The 13,798-nt window shown below is 48.8% G+C and overlaps 1 protein-coding gene across 2 annotated transcripts in view; it reads left to right on the top strand.

Moving 5' to 3' along the window:
- Positions 1-13,798, top strand: part of LOC123768902 (uncharacterized) — a 76,948-nt gene that overhangs the window by 4,094 nt on the left and 59,056 nt on the right. The window contains exon 1 of one of the 2 annotated variants that reach the window (XM_045759690.2): positions 8,734-8,888. The exons of the other annotated variant lie outside the window; for it this stretch is intronic. The gene's annotated coding sequence lies outside the window, so the exon portion shown is untranslated. Of the gene's footprint in view, positions 1-8,733; positions 8,889-13,798 lie in introns of those variants that run through there. 2 annotated transcript variants of the gene reach the window in all.

Genomic DNA, 13,798 nt, shown 5'->3' with positions numbered 1-13,798 from the left:
AGGAGAAGCAGAAGAGTATGCAGGGCAACCATAATCGCGTTTAGACAGGACGAGAGAGGAATGCAAATAGAGGAGCGTGCATCCGCTTGGGGCGCGGATAGATATCCGCGCCCCAAGAAGTATGGGACAAAACCTTAAGTTGAATGCTCTAAGGGCCTTAGAGCATTCAACACGGAGATAAGAGACATGGGGCGACCAAGACAAACGAGTGTCAAAGAATAACCCCAAAAGCTTTGTGGAATCTTTGTACTCAAGAGGATGACCATAAAGTGACAAAGAGGGACAAAGAACGACCCGCTTCCGAATAAAAATCATGGCACAAGTCTTAGTAGTAGAGAACTTGAAGCCATGATTGGTGGCCCAAGATGACACGGCATCAATTGCAAGTTGAAGCCTCCTTTGAAGGAGAGGCGAATCATCACCCCGACAGCAAAGAGTAAGATCGTCAACATAAAGAGCGGAGAAGATGCCAGAAGGAAGGGAGGAAAGAAGACTATTGAGGACAATCAGAAAAAGAGTAGTACTAAGAACACTACCTTGGGGCACACCTTTATACTGCCGAAAAGAGGCAGAGAGATTGGTACCAAGCCTGACTCGAAAGGTACGACGAGAGAGAAAGCTTTGAAGGAAGAGAGGGAGATTACCACGAAGGCCAAAAGAACGAAGTTGGGACAGAATATGGTATCTCCAAGTCGTGGCATAAGCCTTTTCCAGGTCAAAAAGGACAGCAACAACGGGGGGGTCTTCGCAGCAAAAGCAGTACGAATATAGACCTCCAAGTTCACCAGGACATCAGTCGTGCTGCGGCACTTGCGAAAGCCAAATTGAGAAAGAGAGAGGTGGTGATGGTGTTCCAAGAACCACATCAGACGGGCATTTACAGAGCGCTCAAACAGCTTGCAAACACAACTCGTGAGAGCAATAGGGCGGAAGTCCTTAGGGGACATACCGAGAGACCCTGGTTTCTGAACAGGGAGTACAACGGCATCAAGCCAGTCCTCAGGGACGGACGACGACTCCCAGGTCTGATTATACAGACTCAGTAAATACTGAGATATGCACGGAGGGAGATGGCGAAGCATCTCATAATGAACGTCATCCGAGCCCGCCGCTGTAGATCCGCAGAGGGCCAGGGCAGACTGAAGTTCAGAATGAGAGAAAGGATCGTTATAGGGAAGGCGGAGATGAGTGCGGAAATCTAAAGAATAAGATTCAAGAACAGGCTTACGAAGAAGGAAGAATTAAGGAAGATGAGAACCAGAGCTAACAGAAGAAAAGTGGGAACTCAGTTCGGTCGCGACCTTCATTGGATCCGCTACAAGAGTACCACAGAGGTGGAGAACCGGCGAGACATCTGGAACGAACTTGCCCGCAATTTTGCGGATCTTCTTCCAGATCTACGGCAGAGGAGTATCGGACATAATCGTGGAAACATAAGATGTCCAACTCTCACGTTTAGCTGTACGGATGGTCCTACAGGCCACCGCACTTGCCTTCTGAAACAAATTAAAAGAATCAGCCGTCTGCCGGCGGCGGTGTTTCTTCCAGGCTGCACGCTTACAGCGGACAGCCCGAGCACAGTCCGCATTCCACCAGGGAACGCACTTCCGTGTGCCCCGGGAGGAAGAGCGAGGAATAGAGCGGAGGGCAGCATTGAAGACGGTGTCATAAAAAAGAAGGAGGGCGCGAAGAAGAGGCACAGAGGAGAGGTCAGAGAGAGTAGCACGGAGGGTAAATAGGCTCCAGTCAGCCTTGGCAAACTGCCACCTAGGGAAGGAGAGGGGAGGGTGGAAAGAGAAAAGGAAACGAGAATAGGGAAATGATCATTGTTATGGAGGTCATCAAGAACCTGCCACGTGAAATCTAAGGAAAGGGACGACGAGCAGAGAGAAAGATCAAGACAAGAAAGGGTGCGAGTTCGAGAGTCCACATGAGGGGGCTCACCAGAATTCAGAAGAGATAGAGAAGAAGTGAGGACGAACGGTTCGAGAAGACGGCCTCGGGTGTTTGTCAGAACATCACCCCAGAGGGAATGTCGACAGTTGAAATCACCCAAAAGGAGCACCGGCTCTGGCAAGGAGTCCAGGAGGTGCTTAAGATCAGGAAGGGAAAGCGGGACATTTGGGGGGAGATAAATGGAACAGACTGTATACCATTTACCCACAAAAACACGGGCAGCAGAACAATGGATAGGTGACGGAAGAAGTAGAGGGACGAAGGGAATATCAGATCGAATTAAGAGAGCAGTAGAGTTATGGGCCCAGCAAGAGCTCGGGGGGGGGGGGGGAGAAATGAATAACCACGAAAGTGACTAGGACGAGCACCAAGCATTAGTTCCTGGAGATAAACACAAAGCGGTGAAAACTGTGTAATTAGAAGTTGGAGTTCATGGAAGTTGGCATAAAATCCACGAATATTCCACTGAAGAATAGACATTACCAAAGAGAAAGGACAGTAACAGAGAACAAGAAAGAAATAAAGGTATAGACGAACACAGTTTATTAAAGAATCTCAGGGTCAGGATCAGGAGCAGGGTCGGCAAAATCAGGGTTAGGGGACATGGGTAAACTTAGTAAGGATAGAGGGAAGGGAGCGAGAGGACAGACCAGAGGCGGACTGACGGGGTCCGTAGGAGGAGACAACTGAGAGGAGCAGGCAAGGACAGTTGGAGGAGGGGGGAGGGGGCAGAAGTCAGGGAGTGCACTTCAGCAAGGGCAGCAACCGAGAGGGAATCGGGGGCGAAAGAAACCTCCATATCTGGGACAGGAAATCTCACAAATTTCGACCACTGAAATGGGAGGGGATGTAGTGACAGAGTCAGAGGAAGGGGTGAAGAAGAAAGCGAAATCTTCTTACTCGCTGGAGAGGAAGAAGGAGAGGAGCCAGGCTTACGTTTCTGACTCAAAGAGACAGGCGTTCCAGTAACAACATACCGGGCGACAGACTCAACGGTCTCAGTAGGAGAAGAGGAACGGGAGCGAACAACACGAAGATTGCTGGGAGGATGATGGATATCAGCCTGGACAGACAGGTGGCGTGGAGGGTCAAGAGACTGGGGGAGGGTCGGGAAGAAAGAGTGGGGGAGATGGGGAAGAAGACAAAGGAGATATGGCGGACTGGGTAGGAAGGGGGGAAACCCCAGATGGAGAACCGGGAGGGAGACCATCCGGGGAAGGAGGCAAAGGAATAGGGAAGGAGGTGGTGGGTGTGGTCGGGTTTAAGGCCTGGAAACGGTTGTGAGACTGAGGAAGACGGGAAAGACGAGGAGAAGTAGAACGCAATACACGAGCATAGGAGACGCCCGCGAAAGGGGTGTTCGTCTCGCTTCAGGAAAAGACAGACGATCACGGTGCTTCAAGTTGAGGACGGCTTCCTCGAGTTTGTAGTGCATACACGAGCGTGAGAAGGTATCAACCAGGGTGGGCTTCACCGCAATTGAGGCAGCGAGCCTGGGGAGAAGTGCACTTAGACTTAGATTGACTATCGTCCCCACACATGGGGCACAGATACACAGTACTGGTGCATTTGAGGACACCGTGCCCGAACTTCCAACACTTATTGCAAAGTCTAGGAGAGGGAATGTATTCCTGAACGGAGCATCTGGCACCAGCAAGAATTATAGAGGGCGGAAGGGTCCTACTATCAAAGGTGATTTTCACAACTCGAAGGGGCTGACGGCGACGACCACGAGGGGGGTCGAGTGAACGTACGTGTCTACCTGGAGGACAGGATGGCTTTGGGCTTCGAGGATATGTTTAATATCCTCATGACAGTTTTTTTTAGGTCCCTAACACCAGTTGCAACATGGTGCGGGAGGAGAACAATACCAACACTGGCATTTAATTGCGTTTTTGGAGACCCGAACAGGGGTCTCCCAAATGCAGCACAATGCGGCTAAGCGGGTAGCTGCATCCAGTGAAGGAGCAGCTTTTACTGTTTTTTCATATTCATATTTCTTGTCGATTGCTTTAAATATGCCATTAGTGAGCTAGGGATTATTTAACCTTTCGCCAGTTACTTGCTTGGTGAGGAGAGGACAATAAGTATTGTAAAGGCTTAGAATTTTGGAAAGGAAGAGGCTAGTTAACGAATTAATATCATGTGTATTAATAAATTCAGATTCCCAGTTTACATTGTGGAGGGCATTTGTGAGATTTCCTATTGCCGCTTCACTGTGTAACCTAAGGGTAATTTTCTTGTTAGCTAGTGGTGTTATAGCCATATCCGCTACAAGGAAGGTAGGATAGTGGTCAGTTGTTCTGTCAGTGATTATACCTGGTGTAAGGGGGAGCTGTTATGTTGGTCCATAAGTGATCCAGGGTAGTCGTAGATGTTTGAGTGACTCGGGTGGGCTTGGTGATTGCAGGGATGAGCATACAGGAATTCATGCTGTTAAGGAAATAGTCTACTTGAGGGCTATTTTGTTGCCTTAGGTCAATATTGAAATCACCTCCGAGAACTATGTGATTTTTGTTCAGATTATTGTTTATGATAAGATTCCTTAAGTTGTCTGAGAATGCAACTACGTTATTATTGGGAAATCTATAGATGGCTCCAATAGTCAAGGAGAATTTGAGGGATTTAATTGAAAATTGAGCAAAAATATATTCACAGTAGTCATCTCTATCACTAATGACACTGTTGCAGATGAAGGTATCTTGGTAGTATATAGCTGTGCCACCACCTTTTTTGTTAGGCCTACAGTTGTGAATAGCTCTATAACCAGCTAAGTTGAAAAGTTTGGTATGGTCTTTACTTAGCCAGGTCTGTTAGAGCATAGCGCTGAAAGTAGTGCATTTACATCATCAAAATGCTTACCAAGTGATCTTGCTTACCGATGCTATCATCAAACTGCTTACCAAGTTATTGAATTCACTCATATTATTGAATATAACCCCTGTAAATAGGGTTAGGATTGTAACGGTTCTATTGTTACGTAAAGTATGGTGACAAATAAACACAGACACTAAGATACTATATATATATTTGGTCGAATATACAGAAGTACACAGGTGATACGTTGGTGTGAGTTGAGCGCACTGAGCGTTGGTAGAGTATCTCGCAAGTGTCTGCTCTAGACCACACTTGAAAGTAGACTAGTTAATGTTCGCTACACCGCTGCTTATATTGCTCGGGCATCTCACCGTGTTGCCCGGGCAACGCCTCACCTCATTCATCTCCAAAGGTTGACAGGAACATTAACACTATATTTGGAGCGAGTATATTATTGGGATAATCTACTCGCTACAGAACTCCCCCTCCCAGGGGATGAAAGGAAAAATACTTGATCAAGGAACTTAGCTGGTCGGCGAATTGTACGCCCTGCTCGCGTTACATAACCATCAAAGTTAACTTCCTCCTCTTCGCTGATGTCATCTAACTGGGGTCGTAGGGTGGGAGGTCGCACAGGATCGTCCGTCGTCGCAGGATCAGGTTGTGGTGCGGCTGGTAACTGGGGTTGTAGGGTGAGAGGTCGTACAGGATCGTCCGTTGTCGTAGGTGGCGGTGCTGCTGGTAACTGTGGTCGAAAAGTGAACTGCGTAGTCGGCGGATGTGTCTCTGGAGGGATGTCTGGGGCAGCGTCACAGTGTGCTGGTTTAAGGCGATCGATGGAGATGTTTACCCGCTGTCCTCGGCGTTCAATGGTGAAGAACTTCGGTGTTCGAGAAACCACTTTAAATGGTCCTTCGTAAGGTGACTGTAGCGGGCGTCGAACAGCGTCGACTCTTACAAACACGTGTTCAGTTGTGTGGAGCTCATGAGGCACATATGTAGCACGAGTTGTCGGTTGGCGTGGTGGTGTAGGCCGAATGTTTGTCATGGCCGCCCGTAATTTCTGGACAAAAGTGGGGTCTGGGGGTGTGATAAGTGGCGTTGGGGTTAAGAATTCGCCCGGAAGCCGCAGGCTAGATCCGTATACTAAGTCTGCTGCCGAGAATCCACTGCCCTCCTTCGTGGCCGAACGGATGCCAAGCAAGACTAATGGAAGGTTGTCGATCCAATCATCAGGGCGTGCTTGAGCTCTTAGGGCAGCTTTTAGTTGTCTATGAAAGCGTTCTACCATTCCGTTCGACTCAGGGTGGTATGCTGTGGTTCGGTTATGTGTGGTGCCGAGGAATTCCATAAGTTCCTTCCATAGATATGATTCAAACTGTCGTCCTTGGTCGGTGATGATGACAGAGGGGCTGCCAAAACGGGCGACCCATCCAGAGAGGAAAGCCTGGACCACTGACTCAGCTGAGATGTTGATTAATGGGATTGCTTCCGGCCATCTGGAGAATCGATCGATGCAGGTGAGTAGATAAGAATATCCTCTTGCCGACGGTAATGGTCCAACGATGTCTACATGCACCACCTCGAAACGGTCAGAAGGTAACGGAAACTGTTGAAGAGGGCTCTTTGTGTGACGATGTGTTTTCGCTCGCTGGCACTGGAGACATGAGCGAGTCCATCGTCGAACATCGGCATTGATTCCTGGCCATACAACACGCTCCGTTAGTAGTTTCTGGGAAGCGCGTACTCCTGGGTGTGCTAGGGAGTGAAATACTGAGAACGTTTTCCAGCGAAACTGGGCAGGAATGTAGGGCCTAAGTGCTCCCGTCCGTGAGGTGTCACAGATTATACTTCCGCCACCTTCCATGGGAATCTCGATGAACCGGAGAGCTGTGTCAGATGTTCGTAATCGCTGCAGATCAGGGTCTTCCCGTTGGGCCTTACTGATTACACAATAGTCCACCTGAGCTGGGTTTGTCACGACGTGGTTTATGGTGGGTCGAGACAGTGCATCGGCTATGACATTATTAGTTCCTTTGACATGACGGATATCCGAGGTAAATTGGGAAATAAATCCCAGGTGGTTGGCTACTCGAGGAGAGTGAGCATCACCCTTGGCCGCCAGCGCATAAGTGAGAGGTTTGTGGTCTGTGAGGATGTGGAAGTTCCGCCCCTCGAGAAAGTGCCGGAAATGTTGTATGGCTGAGTAGATGGCGAGCAGTTCCCTATCAAAAGTGCTGTACTTCTCTTCAGTGGGTGACAGGCGCGCTGAAAAGAATGCAATTGGGCGCCATTCTCCTTCAATGAGCTGTTGTAGTACAGCACCAATTGCTGTGTTTGAAGCGTCGGTAGAGAGATTGGTGGGAGCGTCAGACACTGGGTGTGCGAGTAAGGTGAATTCCGCCAGCTTGTTTTTTATGTCGGTGAATGCTGTCTCTGCCTGGGGAGTCCACTCCAACGGAAGACGGGACGTGAGTTTCCGACCATGTAAGAGGTCGTATAAGTGTCGCAAGATGTCCGAACAATGTGGGATGAATCGATGATAAAAATTCACCACACCAAGAAATTCTTGCAACTTCTTTGGAGTAGATGGGCGCGGGAATTCCTTGATTGCCTCGATTTTCTTCTCTAGTGGTTGGACCCCTGCTGCTGACACACGGTGTCCCAAGAAATCCAGCTCTGGAACATGGAAAATACACTTCTCGGAGTTGAGCTGCAAACCGAAGTTGCGCAGACGGGTGAGAAGGAGTCGGAGGTGTAGCAGATGTTCTGTTGGTGATGTACTGGCCACCAGCAGATCGTCAATGTAGGCGTAGCAAAAAGGAAGGTCCTTAACTACTTGGTCGATGAAGCGTTGGAATGTCTGGGCTGCATTCCGTAGACCAAAAGGCATCCGGACGAATTCAAACAGTCCAAAAGGTGTTGTGATCGCTGTTTTCGGAATGTCTGCCGGTTCCACAGGGATCTGGTGAAATGCCCGCACAAGGTGTTATATAGTGTTAATGTTCCTGTCAACCTTTGGAGATGAATGAGGTGAGGCGTTGCCCGGGCAACACGGTGAGATGCCCGAGCAATATAAGCAGCGGTGTAGCGAACATTAACTAGTCTACTTTCAAGTGTGGTCTAGAGCAGACACTTGCGAGATACTCTACCAACGCTCAGTGCGCTCAACTCACACCAACGTATCACCTGTGTACTTCTGTATATTCGACCAAATATATATATAGTATCTTAGTGTCTGTGTTTATTTGTCACCATACTTTACGTAACAATAGAACCGTTACATTGGTGACCTCGGAGTGACCAATGTAACGGTTCTATTGTTACGTAAAGTATGGTGACAAATAAACACAGACACTAAGATACTATATATATATTTGGTCGAATATACAGAAGTACACAGGTGATACGTTGGTGTGAGTTGAGCGCACTGAGCGTTGGTAGAGTATCTCGCAAGTGTCTGCTCTAGACCACACTTGAAAGTAGACTAGTTAATGTTCGCTACACCGCTGCTTATATTGCTCGGGCATCTCACCGTGTTGCCCGGGCAACGCCTCACCTCATTCATCTCCAAAGGTTGACAGGAACATTAACACTATATTTGGAGCGAGTATATTATTGGGATAATCTACTCGCTACAGGATTATAGCTTGTGTAATTAGTGCTAATTAGTTACGCCATTAAGCTAAGGAGAGACTTTAGTGAGTATATTGTTTGTACTCGCTACAAACTCTTGTATATAGAAAAAAAAGAGAAAAAAATAAGAAATTAACGTTCGTTAGTTTATGAACGTGGATATAGGAGATTGGCAATCCTGTGTACTCACAGCTTCGGAATACTTATATCATACATTTCATATATCAACACATAATTAAATATTATCATATATAATTTCCAATTGAAATATTTGCAAAACATTATTACATTTGTAGTCTTTCGAGAATTATGGAGAGGGTTCAGTTGGCAGCTCTGATTGTTTACCATTGTGGAGGGAGCATTTGAAGGTTGGGTCCAGCAGCGGGTAGACGAGCTCTACACACCAAGTGTTCCTTCTCCCTGAGGACCACACCACGCTCACTCCACCTACCATAGCCACCACACCTACACTGACCTAGGTATACATTAGTTATATGGCGGCTGTGACTGTACGGGGCCACAGTGAGAGGCTGCCACTGCACGGGGCCACAGTGAGAGGCTGCCACTACACGGGGGCCACAGTGAGAGGCTGCCACTACACGGGGCCACGGTGAGAGGCTGCCACTACACGGGGCCACGGTGAGAGGCTGCCACTACACGGGGGCCACGGTGAGAGGCTGCCACTACACGGGGCCACAGTGAGAGGCTGCCACTGCACGGGGCCACGGTGAGAGGCTGCCACTGCACGGGGCCACGGTGAGAGGCTGCCACTACACGGGGGCCACGGTGAGAGGCTGCCACTACACGGGGCCACAGTGAGAGGCTGCCACTGCACGGGGCCACGGTGAGTGGCTGCCACTGCACGGGGCCACGGTGAGAGGCTGCCACTACACGGGGCCACAGTGAAAGACTGCCACTGCACGGGGCCACGGTGAGAGGCTGCCACTACACGGGGGCCACAGTGAGAGGCTGCCACTACACGGGGCCACAGTGAGAGGCTGCCACTGCACGGGGGCCACAGTGAGAGGCTGCCACTACACGGGGGCCACAGTGAGAGGCTGCCACTGCACGGGGCCACAGTGAGAGGCTGCCACTGCATGGGGCCACGGTGAGAGGCTGCCACTGCACGGGGCCACGGTGAGAGGCTGCCACTGCACGGGGCCACGGTGAGAGGCTGCCACTACACGGGGCCACAGTGAGAGGCTGCCACTGCACGGGGCCACAGTGAGAGGCTGCCACTGCACGGGGGCCACAGTGAGAGGTTGCCACTACACGGGGGCCACAGTGAGAGGCTGCCACTGCACGGGGCCACGGTGAGAGGCTGCCACTGCACGGGGCCACGGTGAGAGGCTGCCACTACACGGGGCCACGGTGAGAGGCTGCCACTACACGGGGCCACGGTGAGAGGCTGCCACTGCACGGGGCCACGGTGAGAGGCTGCCACTGCACGGGGCCACGGTGAGAGGCTGCCACTGCACGGGGCCACGGTGAGAGGCTGCCACTGCACGGGGCCACGGTGAGAGGCTGCCACTACACGGGGCCACGGTGAGAGGCTGCCACTGCACGGGGCCACGGTGAGAGGCTGCCACTGCACGGGGCCACGGTGAGAGGCTGCCACTGCACGGGGCCACTGTGAGAGGCTGCCACTGCACGGGGCCACGGTGAGAGGCTGCCACTGCACGGGGCCACTGTGAGAGGCTGCCACTGCACGGGGCCACAGTGAGAGGCTGCCTCTGGACGGGGCCACAATGAGACTACCACTGCACGGGGCCACAGTGAGAGGCTGCCACTGCACGGGGCCACAGTGAGAGGCTGCCACTGCACGGGGCCACACTAATTACCTAAGTGTAGTTACAGGATGAGAGCTATGCTCATGGTATCCTGTCTTCCCAGTACTCTGTTATATAACACTTTGAAACTATAGTAGAACCTCGAGTGACGAGCGGCTCCAGTTACGAGCATTTCGAGTAACGGGCAAGCCACTCGCAGAAAATTTGTCTCGAATGACGAGCTTTCGCTCGATTAACGAGCGTTCCTGCTGGTTCTCGGGATGTCACTCCGATGACAGTGTTGTTGTTGTTTCGCAAGACAAGTTTTCCAAAAGTATATTTAATGTCTAACAGGACGTGATCACTTTTCCCAAGGGAGGAAGGTACTGGATGTCAAATATCTCTTCTTCTTTCCTGGTGAATACTAGATCCAATACTGACTGTACATCTCCTTTCCTCATTCTTGTGGCCTGCTTGATGTGTTGATACAAGAATGTCTCCAGAATGAGGTTCACAAATCTGCATGTCCAAAAGTCCTCCGTTCTTGCTTCATAGGCCTCCCAGTCTATTGCTTTAAAGTTGAAGTCCCCCAGTATCAACAGTTGTGATTTATCTTTATCTGCTTGTACAATAATATCTCTCATGACCATTATGAGGCTCTCTCGTTTGTCATCCAGTTCTTCCTTTGTCCATGTGTTGCTGGCTGGAGGGCTGTAGGCATTTAAAATTATCAGCTTATCATCCTGATTCCAGACCTGCAATGCCATTATGTCAATGTCTCGAGGGTTTTCAAATATTAACACTCTTTACCTTCAAGTGTTCTTTGACCAGCACAGCCACTCCTCCCTTCCTAGTTTTCCTGTCACGTCTCCAAACTGAATAGCCCCTTAGAAATATGACTTCATTTAACACTATCGCTCACTTTGGACACTGATCACATCCATTTTTTTTCTCTCGAGTCCTAGCCATGGACAGGACTCGCATCTACTACAAAAATATTTGTATAAAATTCATTTTTTATCCGATCAATCTCGGGATAGTTTCAAAATAAGCGCCTTTAGAATGTGCACAATTTGATACCAAAATGAAAGATGTAACACGAAACTTGATGTCAGAACACTTGAAAGATTATAAATACGTTTTTGGGTCTAAATTTTAAATTTTAAAATGTTAAAATTCTATTTATTGTGCTATTATTATGGGACTAGTTTTAAAATGCGCACTTTTATATTGCGAACAATTTGATACCAAAACGAGCGATGTAACATGAAAATTGATGTCAGAACACAGGAAAGATATAAATAATTTTGATGATGAGCGTCCAAAATTAAAATATTTGTTAAAATTCCAGTTATTGCTCTATTATTATGAGACTAGTTTTAAAATTTACAAAACTTAATCTTGAGACCTTCATTTTCTTGTTCTAATTTAATAACCTTTTCTTCATAATTCTTTAGCATGTCCTCAGTAATTGTTAACCTGCCAAGAAAACCACCATTCTGCTGTTTTTGCAGAAAACCTGCAAAACATTCCCTTGCTGGAGTACTGTCCTCCCATGTGGTGGTGGCCATCTTTGTTGACATTCTGCTCTTTTGAAAGATCAACTTTTCTAGCCAAGAATTTTCATTCACTAACAATTATTTCTTATCTCTTGGTTTATTTTCAATTTCCCTACACCTTCATGTATTCTGGAACACCACTTGCAACCCTCACCCCTGCTCCCCACACTTAGATAATTTGAATTATCCTGGAGCCTGCAGCAGTGTGACTCTTCAGTGTGATGATGCTCACTTGTCTTGTCATTGGTATGAATGTTTGTGCGCCTTCATCGTATATTTTGCATAATTTGGCATACATCTCATTTACTTCCTTTCCTAGCAACAAGTCTGTCCTATTAAACTCATTAAAGATTTTTCTGAGTTCCCCATAGTGTCCTCTCTTGAAATCGAGTTTATCAACTGTTTCAATGTCCCCATTCTCTTCTAGATTATATTGCAAAGCATATTTAATTTCCAACGGGACAGACAGGACAGGACAGAGGAAGGTACTGGATGTCAAATATCTCCTCATTCTTTCCTGGTGAATATTAGATCCAGTATTGATGAAACATTCCCTTCCCTAAATCTTGTGGCCTGTTTGACTTTTGATCCCCCCTCCCTGTCTGGCCCGTTGTCGCCATGAGGGGGCTTGGTGGGCGGCTGCCGGAGTGTGATGCCCCATGGTCCTGTCCTTTTGCAGCCTATGCTCCTGCTGCTGCCTTTACTAATTGTGCCAGACATCTTTTCCTTTTCCTCATGTTTCATTTTTCTCCCCTCTTCTCCTTTCAAATTGTCATTTCCCGCCGACCTTTTGCCTGCTTTGATCATTCTTTTGGCCTTCTTTTGTTTTGACCCCGGGTGTTTGAGGAGGCATACTCTTGCACCCGTAGAACTTGTAGTATCAATGTCTCGAACGAGGGGACCCTTTTATTGTCAATCCTCCTTTCATCACTGAACCCGATCTCGATGGACTGACGGTTCTTTAGGTGGCAATTGTGGGGCTTATACTCACGACGCACCCCTGAGGAGCTCCAGCAAGATCCGCAATAAGTCTCTTGTTGGGTGTCATATCCTCTAATTGTGAGTCCGTGGTGGGTATGTGGGCACATTCATGAATGAAAGTCTTGCCTCACCTTTTCATGTCTATAAATATTGTTCCTCTTATGACTTCTCAGGCTCGTGGGGTGGGCGACCAAGTCCCCGAGTCGGACTGTGTTGGAACACTGGGCTCTGTAGCCCCCGCTACATTGGGCCCAGACCTAGCTCCTCCTCTGACCCTCCTGACTACTACCCCCAGCTCCATTCCCTCCTCTGTGGTGTGGTCGAGCCATATGCCCCCAGCGGTGACCACCTCGTCCCCTGGCGCGGCTCAGTCTCTCATCGTGACTACTGCACCTTTTAACCCATCTCTCTCTGGGGGTTCTCAACGCCGTCCCCGCCACAGCCGTACTCGCACAATCCCTTCCCATACTAATACGTACCAAGCCTTGTTTGGTCCTGCTTCGTGAGCTAAATACTTTGATCTCCTCCCTCTGGATTCTACACCATCTGATGATTTCTCAGTCCATAAACACCTTGTTGATTCGGTGGATGCCTCTGTTACTTTTAAGCCCACCCGTTTAGGTACATGTGTCGTTGCTGCTCGTTCACTGGATGCAGCTACCTGCTTAGCCGCATTGTCCTGCATTGGGGAGACCCCTGTTCGGGTCTCTAAAAATGCTCGGTTAAATGCCAGTGTTGGCACTGTTCTCCTCCCGCACCATGTTGCAACTGGTGTTAGGGACCTAAAAAAAACTGTCATGAGGATATTAAACATATCCTCGAAGCCCAAAGCCATCCTGTCCTCCAGGTAGACACATTCACTCGACCCCCCTCGTGGTCGTCGCCGTGAGCCCCTTCGAGTTGTGAAAATCACCTTTGATAGTAGGACCCTTCCGCTCTCTATAATTCTTGCTGGTGCCAGATGCTCCGTTCAGGAGTACATTCCCTCTCCTAGACTTTGCAATAAGTGCTGGAAGTTTGGGCACGGTGTCCTCAAATGCTCAAGTACTGTGTATCTATGCCCCATGTGTGGGGCTGCTG

This window comes from Procambarus clarkii, chromosome 64, assembly GCF_040958095.1.
Source record: "Procambarus clarkii isolate CNS0578487 chromosome 64, FALCON_Pclarkii_2.0, whole genome shotgun sequence".
Classification (NCBI taxonomy): Eukaryota; Metazoa; Arthropoda; class Malacostraca; order Decapoda; family Cambaridae; genus Procambarus; species Procambarus clarkii.
This window is presented reverse-complemented; position numbering and strand designations above follow the sequence as displayed.